This window comes from Aquarana catesbeiana, linkage group LG03, assembly GCF_042186555.1.
Source record: "Aquarana catesbeiana isolate 2022-GZ linkage group LG03, ASM4218655v1, whole genome shotgun sequence".
Classification (NCBI taxonomy): Eukaryota; Metazoa; Chordata; class Amphibia; order Anura; family Ranidae; genus Aquarana; species Aquarana catesbeiana.
In genome coordinates, this window is record NC_133326.1 from 6,106,247 (window position 1) to 6,119,436 (window position 13,190).

Below are 13,190 nucleotides of genomic sequence, written 5' to 3' on the forward strand. Positions count from 1 at the left end.
CAATACCGGGAACTTTCACCCCCTTCCTGCTCCCCCTCAATACCGGGCACTTTCACCCCCTTCCTGCCCCCCCAATACCGGGCACTTTCACCCCCCTCCTGCTCCCCCTCAATACCGGGAACTTTCACCCCCTTCCTGCTCCCCCTCAATACTGGGCACTTTCACCCCCTTTCCTGCCCCCCCAATACTGGGCACTTTCACCCCCTTCCTGCTCCCCCTCAATACCGGGCACTTTCACCCCCTTCCTGCCCCCCCAATACCGGGCACTTTCACCCCCTTCCTGCTCCCCCTCAATACCAGGAACTTTCACCCCCTTCCTGCCCCCCTTCAATACCGGGCACTTTTACCCCCTTCCTGCTCCCCCTCAATACCGGGCACTTTCACCCCCTTCCTGCCCCCCCAATACTGGGCACTTTCACCCCCTTCCTGCCCCCCCAATACCGGGCACTTTCACCCCCTTCCTGCCCCCAATACTGGGCACTTTCCCCCCTTTCCTGCCCCCCCCCCAATACCGGGCACTTTCACCCCCTTCCTGCCCCCCAATTACCGGCCACTTTCATCCCCTTCCTGCCCCCCCCAATACTGGGTACTTTCACCCCCCTTCCTGCCCCCCCAATACTGGCCACTTTCACCCCCTTCCCGCCCCCCCTCAATACCGGGCATTTCAACCCCTTCCTGCCCCCCCAATACCGGGCACTTTCACCCCCTTCCTGCCCCCCCTCAATACCGGGCACTTTCACCCCCTTCCTGCCCCCCCAATACCGGGCACTTTCCCCCCTTTCCTGCCCCCCAATACTGGGCACTTTCACCCCCTTCCTGCCCCCCTTCAATACCGGGCACTTTCACCCCCTTCCTGCCCCCCCAATACCGGGCACTTTCCCCCCTTTCCTGCCCCCCAATACTGGGCACTTTCACCCCCTTCCTGCCCCCCAATACTGGGCACTTTCACCCCCTTCCTGCCCCCCCAATACCGGGCACTTTCACCCCCTTCCTGCCCCCCCAATACTGGCCACTTTCATCCCCTTCCTGCCCCCCCCAATACTGGGCACTTTCACCCTCTTCCTGCCCCCCCAATACCGGGCACTTTCACCCCCCTCCTGCCCCCCCCAATACTGGGTACTTTCACCCCCCTTCCTGCCCCCCCCAATACTGGGTACTTTCACCCCCCTTCCTGCCCCCCCAATACCGGCCACTTTCACCCCCTTCCTGCCCCCCCCAATATTGGGCACTTTCACCCCCTTCCTGCCCCCCAATACCGGGCACTTTCACCCCCCTCCTGCTCCCCCTCAATACCGGGAACTTTCACCCCCTTCCTGCTCCCCCTCAATACCGGGCACTTTCACCCCCTTCCTGCCCCCCCAATACCGGGCACTTTCACCCCCCTCCTGCTCCCCCTCAATACCGGGAACTTTCACCCCCTTCCTGCTCCCCCTCAATACTGGGCACTTTCACCCCCTTTCCTGCCCCCCCAATACTGGGCACTTTCACCCCCTTCCTGCTCCCCCTCAATACCGGGCACTTTCACCCCCTTCCTGCCCCCCCAATACCGGGCACTTTCACCCCCTTCCTGCTCCCCCTCAATACCAGGAACTTTCACCCCCTTCCTGCCCCCCTTCAATACCGGGCACTTTTACCCCCTTCCTGCTCCCCCTCAATACCGGGCACTTTCACCCCCTTCCTGCCCAGGCCAATTTTTAGCTTGCAGAGCTGTGACACTTTGAATGACAATTACGCGGTCATGTAACACTGTACACATATGAGATTTTGTTATCATTTTCTAGAGCTTTCTTTTTTTTTGGGGGGGGGGGGTGCCACTTTTTCTTCAAGACAAACCTGAACACTTTAGTGGTGCACGGCAAAACATTTTTAAGGGGGGACGCTGTAGACTCCGCTGGAAAATAGAATTCTGATGTAAGGAGTTTCTGCTCCCCAAATCTCCCACTTACATCAGAGTTTCCGGCATTCCCTGGACCGAGCCTCTTTTTGAGATCTGTTGAAATCATTTTTTTTTTTTTTGCTAGAAAAATACATAGAACCCCCAAACATTATATATATTTTTTTCATACACCCTAGAGAATAAAATGGCGGTTGTTGCAATACTTTATGTCACACCGCATTTGCGCAGCGGTCTTACAAGCGCAATTTTTTGGGGGAAAAAATATATTTTCTTGAATTAAAAAATAAGACAACAGTAAAGTTAGCCCATTTTTTTTTTCTATATTGTGAAAAATAATGTTATCCTGAGTAAATTGATAGCTAACACGTCAGGCTTCAAAATTGCACCCGCTCGTGGAATGGTGACAAACTTTAGCACTTATAAATCTCCATTGGCGACGTTTAAAAATTTCTACAGGTTGCATGTTTTGAGTTACAGAGAAGATCTAGTACTAGAATTATTGCTCTCGCTCTAACGATCGCGGAGATACCTCACATGTGTGGTTTGAACATCGTTTTCAGATGCGGGCGCGACTTACCTATGCGTTCGCTTCTGCGCGCGACCTCGGCAGGACGGGCAGCGTTTTAAAAAGATGTTTCTGTTTCTTATTTATTTTACCTTTTATTTTTTATTTTTATACTGTTTTTTGAGCTCGGCAGGACTGGGCGCTTTCAATTTTTTTTTTTTTTTTTTTATTATTTTTTATTATTCATTTAACTTTTTTTTTTTTTTCACACTGTCCTTTTAAAATGAGGTCACATTTATTCCTATTACAAGGAATGTAAACATCCCATGTAATAGAAAAAAAGCATGACAGGACCTCTTTAATGTGAGATCTGGGGGGTCAAAAAGACATCACATCTCATATTTACACTAAAATGTAATAAAATAAAAATAAAAAAAATATTTCCCCTTTAAGACCATTGGGCGGAAGTGACATTTGAAGTCGCTTTTGTCATCCAATGGTATGGAGCCGAGTGGGGGGCTCATCATTCCCTCACTTGACATCCAGCCTCTTAGGGGAATGGCTCGGATTGTGTCCGCCGCCACCGGCGGCTCCAGAGTGCGGTGGAAGGGGGGGGGGGGCGGTCACCTCTCCCGCTAAAAATAAAAGTTATCTTGGGAATCCGCCATTGAGACCACTTTTATCTTAAAGCCAACCGCCCGCTGTTTCAGAAAATATCGGGGTTACTGCAGCTTTCTGCTCCCATAACCTCTTTATTCTCCATCAAAGTAGCAACGTATAACGACGGCGGGCGGTCGGTAAGTGGTTAAATTAGGGTTCCCAAAGCCCTCTTTACATCAGAGTCCACAGGGCACCCCTTACATCTGAGTCCCTCTTACCTTACTGTACTCACTCGCTCGGAGGCAGGAGAGAGAAGGGAGGGAAGGGGGGAGACTTCAGTCGCACACATTGGATGGTGAGCTCACTCACCCGAGGATGGAGGCTCAGGCATCAACACCTTTCATCCAAGATCTATCTGCCAGTTGCTGAGCTTCAAATTTCCAGCCCACACATCCCTTTTCTGAGGCACAGCGGATTGGAGTGTGGGTGGGCAGACAGACGGGGTAGGGATGGGAGAGGGAAGAGCGGATCAAGCTCTCTCCTCTCCTGTCCGTGTGTGGGGGATGGGGTCCGTGCGCACACCTATGCACTCGCGGGTTGGGGTACTCGGTTACTTGGGGAGCTACAGTCCATTATGTATTACCCTGTTTCTCCTAAAATAAGACCTAGCTTGATTGTTGGTGATGGCTGCAATATAAGCCACACCCCCCAAATAAGCCCTACCCTGAAAATAAGACCTACCAGGACTTTAACTAGGGTTTATTTGGGGGGTAGGGCTTATATTGCAGCCATCACTGACAATCACGCTAGGTCTTATTTTCGGGGAAACAGGGTATGTCCGGGTTTCAAGCAGTCTGAAACCCGGACACACGATTTGAAACCCGGACTGTCCAGGTGAATCCCGGACGGGTGGCAACTCCTCTTTAAGCTCTGTTAGGGACATTAAAACAGTGCCAACCTCGGAAGGCTCCAGTAGGAGTTCCAACCGGCCGGGATTCAACCGGCCTTGAGGGAAAAGATCCTATGAAAGTGATCGGGATTTTTTAATCTGAATGGACGGACCCAACACATCATTTAGGGGCTTCATTTGGTTATTTAAAAGGCTATTTCGGTGATTTTGGCATTGTGGGAATATCGGTGTTTTCCAGGCGTCTCTGTGGAGACCCTCGGCCCCATCTATCAGGGGGTGATAAATAAGAATTTGGCGGTGTTGCCTAAAGCCAGGAATGGCTTTCCGATTTTACCGTTTCAGTGTTAAAGTTTGTATTTAATTGGTGGCTGTGGGCAACATCCGTAGCGCGGTATTTAGCATACCTTGACAAATGAGGCTCGCGGGTTGGGGTACTCACTTACTTGGGGAGCTACAGTCCATTATGTATATTATGTCCGGGTTTCGGGCAGTCTGAAACCCGGACACATGATTCAAAACCCGGACTGTCCAGGTGAATCCCGGACGGGTGGCAACTCCTACTGGAGCTCCTCTTTAGGCGCTGTTAGAGACATCAAAACAGTCCCAACCTGGGAAGGCTCCACTGGCCTTGAGGAAAAAGATCCTATGAAAGAGATCGGGATTTTTTTAATCTGAATGGACGGACCCAACACATCATTTAGGGGCTTCATTTGGTTATCTAAAGGCTATTTCGGTGATTTTGGCATTGTGGGAATATCGGTGTTTTCCAGGCGTCTCTGTGGAGACCCTCGGCCCCATCTATCAGGGGGTGATAAATAAGAATTTGGCGGTGTTGCCTAAAGCCAGGAATGGCGTTCCGATTTTACCGTTTCAGTGTTAAAGTTTGTATTTAATTGGTGGCTGTGGGCAACATCCGTAGCGCGGTATTTAGCATACCTTGACAAATGAGGCTCGCGGTGCTTAGCGGAGTCAAGCCGGCAGAGAATACACTGTATATAAACGAAGGAACGCGGCGCCCAGGAATCCTACGCCGCGCACAAACAAGGCGTAAAATTGGAAATACAGCTTCTGCTTTATTAAAAACAATAGACATTACTTGTTAGCGCGATATTAAGGCATTTTACCATTTCTATTTCCGTGTTTCTGAATTTTTCATAAAGCGAAACGGGAGGAGTGAGTCAACGTCGAGCTCTGCAGTTTTTAAAATTGAAGGTGGAAGCAAATTTTTTTTTTTTTGTTTTTTTTTTCCCGTCAGCACAAAAATATTCTACATGCCATGCGGAAATCCATCTTGCGTCCCCTGGAAACCTACCGAGTGGCATTTTTAATTCCACGTCATCGGGAGATTTCCATCTCGTCCTTGTCGTCTGACTAATCTTCTCGACAAGCGTGTACTTCTGATAATCAAAATGTGGTGGCGAAGGAATTAGACATGAGCCACAGAAGAGCGATATCCCCCCCTCCTCCATACAATGTCCCTCTTTATGTATTCCAGAGCTCCTCCAGGCTAAGTGACAGCCGCTGACTGATGTTTCCTCATACCCGGCTTCTGCTCTTACACAAACTGCTGTTCTCAGCAATCTTTGGAAGCTATCAGTTAATGTCCCGCTGATGGAACAACGCGAGTACAGCCGTGCATATTACTGCTCCCGTGAATCTATCTACCACCGGAGATACTTGTCCTCCAGCGATGGACCTGTTGAGAAGGGAAGATGATTATTTAGGTAGCGAGAGGACTTCAAATATTTACTGTCAGAAATTCTCTCCCCTCTTATTAATGTTCGGCGTTGGCTGGCTTTGTCGGCGAGTTCTTTTAATGTCAATTATACGGTCTCTGAGAATTATTAGCTGGATATCTCATGTGACACCACCAAGAAATACATATGTACGCTCTTATTATGTGTACCTGTAAATTAGCGGTGAACAGAATGGTTTGGAAGAGTTTTGGCTTTGCTTCTTAAAGAGGAACTGAAAGCCGTGCCCCAAAAAAAAAGGCAGGCAGAGGTCGAACGGCTAGTCTACCAGTAAGGAGGAGCTGATGTCCAAACCCAGTTCACTCAAACCAGCATAAAGCTTTCAAATAATTGCATCCTCACCGGCCCATCGAGCTCCAGACAAAGATATTACCCATGTTACAAAGAGGCCTGGATGCTCCTGACATCACTGACCCAATATGGCCGAATTGGACAATGTCATTGTCCTGTTATGGCCATGTGGCCTTTTTAGATTAAGGATGTCATGGAAAAATGCAGGTGGAGGTCCAAGAAGTAACCAGTAGGGATGAGTTGAATTCAGATCCGGACCCAATTCAAACACAGTTCACTAAAACCAGCAGAAAGTTTTCAAATGATCACATCCCTGCTAGCCCAATAAGCTGCAGGCGGGAGACTTCCCACCCTGCAGTTTCACGAAACAAAGAGCCAAGGATGCTCCTGACATCACTGACCTAATGTGGTCACATTGGACAATGTCATTGTCTTAATAGAGCCATGTGACCCTTTTAGGTCAATGATATCACAAAGAGGAACTGAAAGCTGTGCCCAAAAAAAAGGCAGGCAGAGGTCGAACGGCTAGTCACCAGTAAGGAGGAGCTGATGTCCAAACCCAGTTCACTCAAACCAGCATAAAGCTTTCAAATAATTGCATCCTCACCGGCCCATCGAGCTCCAGACAAAGATATTACCCATGTTACAAAGAGGCCTGGATGCTCCTGACATCACTGACCCAATATGGCCGAATTGGACAACGTCATTGTCCTGTTATGGCCATGTGGCCTTTTTAGATTAAGGATGTCATGGAAAAATGCAGATAGAGGGCCAAGGACAAGTAACCAGTAGGGATGAGTTGGATTCAGATCCAATTCAAACACAGTTCACTAAAACCAGCAGAAAGTTTTCAAATGATCACATCCCTGCTAGCCCAATAAGCTGCAGGCGGGAGACTTTCCACCTTGCAGTTTCACGTAACAAAGAGCCAAGGATGCTCCTGACATCATTGACCTAATGTGGTCACATTGGCCAATGTCATTGTCTTAATAGAGCCATGTGGCCTTTTTAGGTCAACGATATCACAAGGATCCTCGCCTTCTTGTATATCTGCAGCTGCAGGGCGAGTAATTTCCCTTCCACATCTCCTTGGCCCAGTACTATTGCCAACTTCCAGGGACCCAGCCCAGTTGAGACTGAACCCAAGCTTGACTCAGGTCACCAGTATTGCCTGCGGTCTCCCCGCAGCTCTTTTCCCTATTAGGGCTCATTTATACTTGAAGTTGGGGGGTGGAAAAACACGCGGCTGAGCCATGAATCAATCTACCACTGGAGATACTTGTCCAGCAATGGACCTGTTGAGAAGGGAAGATGATTATTTCTGTAACAAGAGGACTTCAAATATTTACTCTCAGAAATTCTCTCCCTCTTATTAATATTGGCGTTGGCTGGCTTTGTAGGCGAGTTATTTTAATGTCAATTATACGGTCTCTGACAATTATTAGTCGGATATCTCATGTGACACCACCATGTACACCATGTACACCATCATGTACCTGTAAACTAGATGAACAGAATGATTTGGAAGAGTTTTGTCTTTGCTTCTTAAAGAGCCACCTCCATCCCTAAATATCAGAAAAAGAAACAAACGTCGCCCACGGGACTTTAAATGAGGTGTAAATGGTGATCAAAGGGTAAACAAGTATAAAAGTACAGATATTTTATTGAGAACAACAACATGATCCATAGTATGACATGAGCATGGGTGAACAGGTTCATAAAACAGCAACATTGCATTGTAGTCCTAAAACATAGCCATAATATAATAGTAATACATGTAATACAGGTATGCATGGTACATCTCTAACCCGATGCGTTTCGCGAGCTTTCCTCGCTTCATCAGGGGCTGATGTGCATATCTGCTGTCTGTAAAAACAGATTAAAGTAATTAGAGTATCGGTTATGATTGGATGAAAGCAAGAAGCCAGAACCGATCATCCCATACTTACTAGTAGGACCAAGGCTACAGACACTGAACCCAAGTAGGGGTCGGCAGAGGGCATCTCCCCCGGGAGCTGAAGAGACCGAGGACCCAACCAGAGGACCGAGGCCGGGCGTGGGGGGCAGCATGGCAATGGGAAAGAGAAAGGGGACGTGAACCCAAATTGTTCCCATATGTCCTGCAGGGCAACTCACTGTGTAGGAATACAAATATATGGTAGTATAAGATTGAAGGGTCTTGGAAGTATGAAAAAATGTACAACATGGCAAAAAATGCAGGGTATGCTGATGGACAAGGTATAATAGCATTGGCACTGTCATAAAAATATGAGATGTGTGCTACATGCATAGTATGCATGAGATGTCCCGCAGAGCAAGGAGAAAAAGAAGGGTACAAAGTGAGGGAATGAATGAGAAGGGAAAGGAGAAAAGAAGGGAAGGACAAGGGGAGGTGAAGTGAAGAGAGACAGAAGAAAGACAAAGAGAAAGAAAAGGAAAAGAAAGGAAAAAGGGGGGAACAGGACCAAGGGGAAGGGACGGAAAGAAAAGTGGGGAAGTGGAGAAAAATGAGGCACAGTGAAAGAGAAGGACAAATTGTTAATGGTTTTTTTTTTTTTGCTTCTTAAAGAGGAACTAAAATCTGTGCCTAAAAAAAAAAAGGCAGGCAGAGGGCAAATGGCTAGTCACCAGTAGGGAGGAACTGGAGTTTGAATGTCCAAGACTCGTTCACTCAAACCCGCAGAAAGCTGCCACATCACACATCCCCTCCTGCCTAATGAGCTACAGGTGGGAGATCCACAAGTCCAATGAGCTATGAGTGGGAGATCCACCAGTCCAATGAGCTATGGGTGGGAGATCCACCAGTCCAATGAGCTATGGGTGGGAGATCCACCAGTCGAATGAGCTATGGGTGGGAGATCCACCAGTCCATAGAGTTATGGGTAGGAGATCCACCAGTCCAATGAGCTATAGGTGGGAGATCCACCAGTCCATAGAGTTATGGGTAGGAGATCCACCAGTCCAATGAGCTATGGGTGGGAGATCCACCAGTCCAATGAGCTATGGGTGGGAGATCCACCAGTCCATAGAGTTATGGGTGGGAGATCCACCAGTCTAATGAGCTATGGGTGGGAGATCCACCAGTCCATAGAGTTATGGGTAGGAGATCCACCAGTCCAATGAGCTATGGGTGGGAGATCCACCAGTCCAATGAGCTATGGGTGGGAGATCCACCAGTCCATAGAGTTATGGGTAGGAGATCCACCAGTCCAATGAGCTATGGGTGGGAGATCCACCAGTCCAATGAGCTATGGGTGGGAGATCCACCAGTCCATAGAGTTATGGGTGGGAGATCCACCAGTCTAATGAGCTATGGGTGGGAGATCCACCAGTCCATAGAGTTATGGGTGGGGGATCCACCAGTCTAATGAGCTATGGGTAGGAGATCCACCTGTCCAATGATAAAAAAAAAACGCAGAAAAATAAAAACCACAGAGGTGATCAAATACCACCATCAAGGACGTAAATTTTATTTGGGTACAGCTTCGCACAACCGTGCAATTGTCAGTTAAAGCGACACAGTGCCGTATCACCAAAAAATGGCCTGGTCGGGAAGGGGGGTAAAACCTTCGGGAGCTGAAGTGGTTAAATATACAAAAATTGACACCTATGCCGGTTGGCGCGGCAAGTGCTTTTCCCCCCGGCGACACCCAGTGTAAAGCAAAAAGTGGCAGGGAGGCCGCACGAGCCTTCTGGAGCATGGGCGCCCCCCTCATGCTCCACCCACGGTGAATGTGTATGGATTATTTTTTTGGGGAAAATAAGAATATTGTTTTAGTGTCACTTTTAAGGCACACACGATCAGAAAATCGGAAGTAACATTTCGTCCGATGAACGATCTGCTGATTTTCGGATCGTTAGTGCAGTGCTTTTCGACAGCCGATTCCAAATTTTCGGACGACAAAAACTGGATGGGCAGGCTATAAAAATGTTTGCCGTATGTGAACACAACGTCCGATTTTCGTTTAACCGCCCGCCGTCGTTGTACGTCGGTACTTTGAAATTGAATACCGATAGCTGCCATGACCCTGGTATATTCTTAAAAGGCGGGCGGTCCTCTTTCTGATAAAAGTGGTCTCCGTGGCGGATTCACCGCGAGGTCACTTTGATGGAGGGGCAAGAGAGGGCCCCTCCCGCCGCGCTCCGGGAGTCTCCGTCGCTTACCGGAGCCATCGATCGCGTCCTCTCCCCTGACAGGCCTGGAGCCGAGGGAGGGAATGATGACCCCCACTTGGCTCCATAACATTGGGTGATGGAAGCGACGTCAAACGTCACTTCCGCCCAATGGGCTTAAAGGGGAAATTTTATTTTTTATTTTTTTTAAAAAAGATATTTATTCATTTATTTTTACTGCATTTAAGTGTCAAGAGTCACTTCCGCCCAACGGCCTTAAAGGGACCTTTTTTTTTCCCAACCACAAATTTTTATTATTTTTTTAAATATATCTGTTACTATCATATGATATTGTTTTTTGCATTGGCTTGTGTTGTAAATTGCACCACATTAGTTACTGTTTAAATTAAAAACTCACCTTATATTCCTTATGATCGGACATTCCCATCTTGCTTGTGGACAGGCGAAGCCCACAAGCATAAACTTCCGGGTTTCGGCGCTGCTAAATAACCAGCATGCACCGCCCGTTCTCGCGCATGCGCAGTAAGCTCATTTAGCAGCGCAGGTTGCTATCGCCGGAAGTGCCCGTCCCGTTGTGACGGCAACTATAATAAGCCTATCAAATACCGGGATTCTAGCCCTCGGTGCTGCCCAGTGACTCCTGGGAAATGATGAGCACTAGCGAACGCAGGCGCCGAGGGAGGTGACGTCAGGCGCCGTGGAGAGGAAGGGGGCAGATTACAAGAGACCCCATAGCAACAGCCCTGAACGAGTATGTAAAAAAAATGTAAAAATTTCTAATGTTTTTTCTGATGTTTTTTCCAGTTATTGTAAAGTTAATTTTGTGGGTGGAGCTTTAAGTGTGAATGATGAGATGTGACGTCTTTTTTGACCCCCAGATCTCACAATAAAGAGGACCTGTCATGCTTTATTTTTCTATTACAAGAAGGGATGTTTACATTTCTTGTAATAGGCATAAAAGTGACCCCAATTTTTTTTTTTTTTTTTTAAAGGACAGTGTAAAAATAAAAAAATAAAAAGTAAAATAAATAATAAAAAAAAAAGTAAAGCGCCCCGAGCTCGCGCACAATAGCGAACGCATATGTAAGTCCTGCCCGCACATGTGAGGTATCGCCGCGATCGTTAGAGCGAGAGCAATAATTCTAGCCCTAGACCTCCTCTGTAACTCAAAATTGGTAACCTATGGAGATTTTTAAGGGTCAAAGTTTGGCGCCATTCCATGGGCGGGCGCAATTTTGAAAAGTGACATGTTATGTATCAATTTACTCGGCGTAACATTATTTTTCGCAATATAAAAAAAAATTGGGCTAACTTTACAGTTGTCTTATTTTTTTTAATTCAAAAAAGTGCATTTTTCCCAGAAAAATTGCGCTTGTAAGACCGCTGCTCAAATACGGAGCGACGTAAAGTATTGTAACAACCGCCATTTTATTCTCTTTTATTCTCTAGGGTGTCTGTAAAAAAAAAAAAACATATATATATATATATATATATATATATATATATATATATATATATATATATATATATATATATATAATGTTCGGGGTTCTAAGTAATTTTCCAGCAAAAAAAAAAAAAAAATGTAACTTGTAAACACCAAGTTTGAAAAATAGGCCCGGTCCTTAGGTAGTTAATAAGTACTTAATAAAGTAGTTAATAAAAAAAAAATCGCAAGAGTAACAATACGCATGTTCAGAAATGAAAGAACACATACAAAACATTTTAAAGTGATTGATTTGTATTGTAAGTGTAATGTCTGCACTCATGTTGTATAGTGCTGCACAAACTGTTGGCGCTATATAAATCCTGAATAAAAATAATAATAATTCTAAGAGTAATTTTTTTTTTTTTTTTTTTAATAACAAACATATCATACTTACCTCCACTGTGCAGCTCATTTTGCACAGAGTGGCCCCCGAACCTCATCTTCTGGGGTCCCTCGGTGGCTTTCGCGGCTCCTCCCCCCCCTCAGATAACCCCCTAGGAGAAGCGCTCTCCTGGGGGATTACCTTGCGGGCGCGCTTCCGAGTCCAGGATTCTGCATCCATAGAGGCCGAATGCAGGACTCGGCCCCGCCCCACCAGCGCCCGCGTCATTGGAATTGATTGACAGCAGCGGGAGCCAATGGCTGCCAATCAATCTATTCAATCAGGAGGCGGGCGCCCGTGGAGAGAGAGAGAGACAGCGCGTCCCCGCCGACTGAATGAAGGGGTTCAGGTGAGTAAAACGGGTAGGGGTGGGGGGCCGGTGACTGCCAGGTGCATAGGATGCATTAAGGTGAAAAAACACGACCCTTTACAACCCCTTTAACACATTACATCACTTCTGATGTTGAATTTGGTCGTAAGAGAAATTTTCGTAGGTTGAGTCTTCACTTTCGATATGAGACTAGCGGGCAACAAAAAAACAACGAAAATTTGTCCGATAATCTGATCGTGTGTTCCAGGCTTTAGACTGCACTCCATAGGTGTGCGCAGCCTATTGCATTAGGATGTGCACCCTAAAGCTCAAACACACATGCATGTGTGTGTGTGTCTTCATATATATGACCCCGGCAAATTGATCTCTCTGCCGGCACAGTGAAAGAGAAGAGCATAGACACTTCTCTTATGGCAGAGCCAGTAAGAGGTAGATCTTTCACATGTTCCTGCTGCTACACAGAGAGCGATAATACTAATGTGCATGGGGTGATTAGGGTGTGCCTGGGCACACCCGGAACACCCTGTGCGCACGCCTATGCTGCACTCCCAGTGTCCACATAGGCCAGATGTTTAAAAAAAAAAAAAATCAGTTTAATCAAAGTCTAGACTGCGTCACCTGTGAGGAAAATGGCGCAACGATATAAAAGAGACGGCCTATATCAATATGTACAGTTTACAGTCTACATATGTACACACATATAACAATATACACACATTATACCCACCGTGCTCAGCACCATTCCAGCCACTTATCCAACAATTCCCAGTATGAGTTTAAGCTTTTTATGACATTTTTTGACACCAAACCAAAAAAAAAAAAGAACAAAAAATAAAATAATAAAAAAAAACAAAAAAAACGAAACAACAGAAAACCGGCAACAAATGAATAACCATT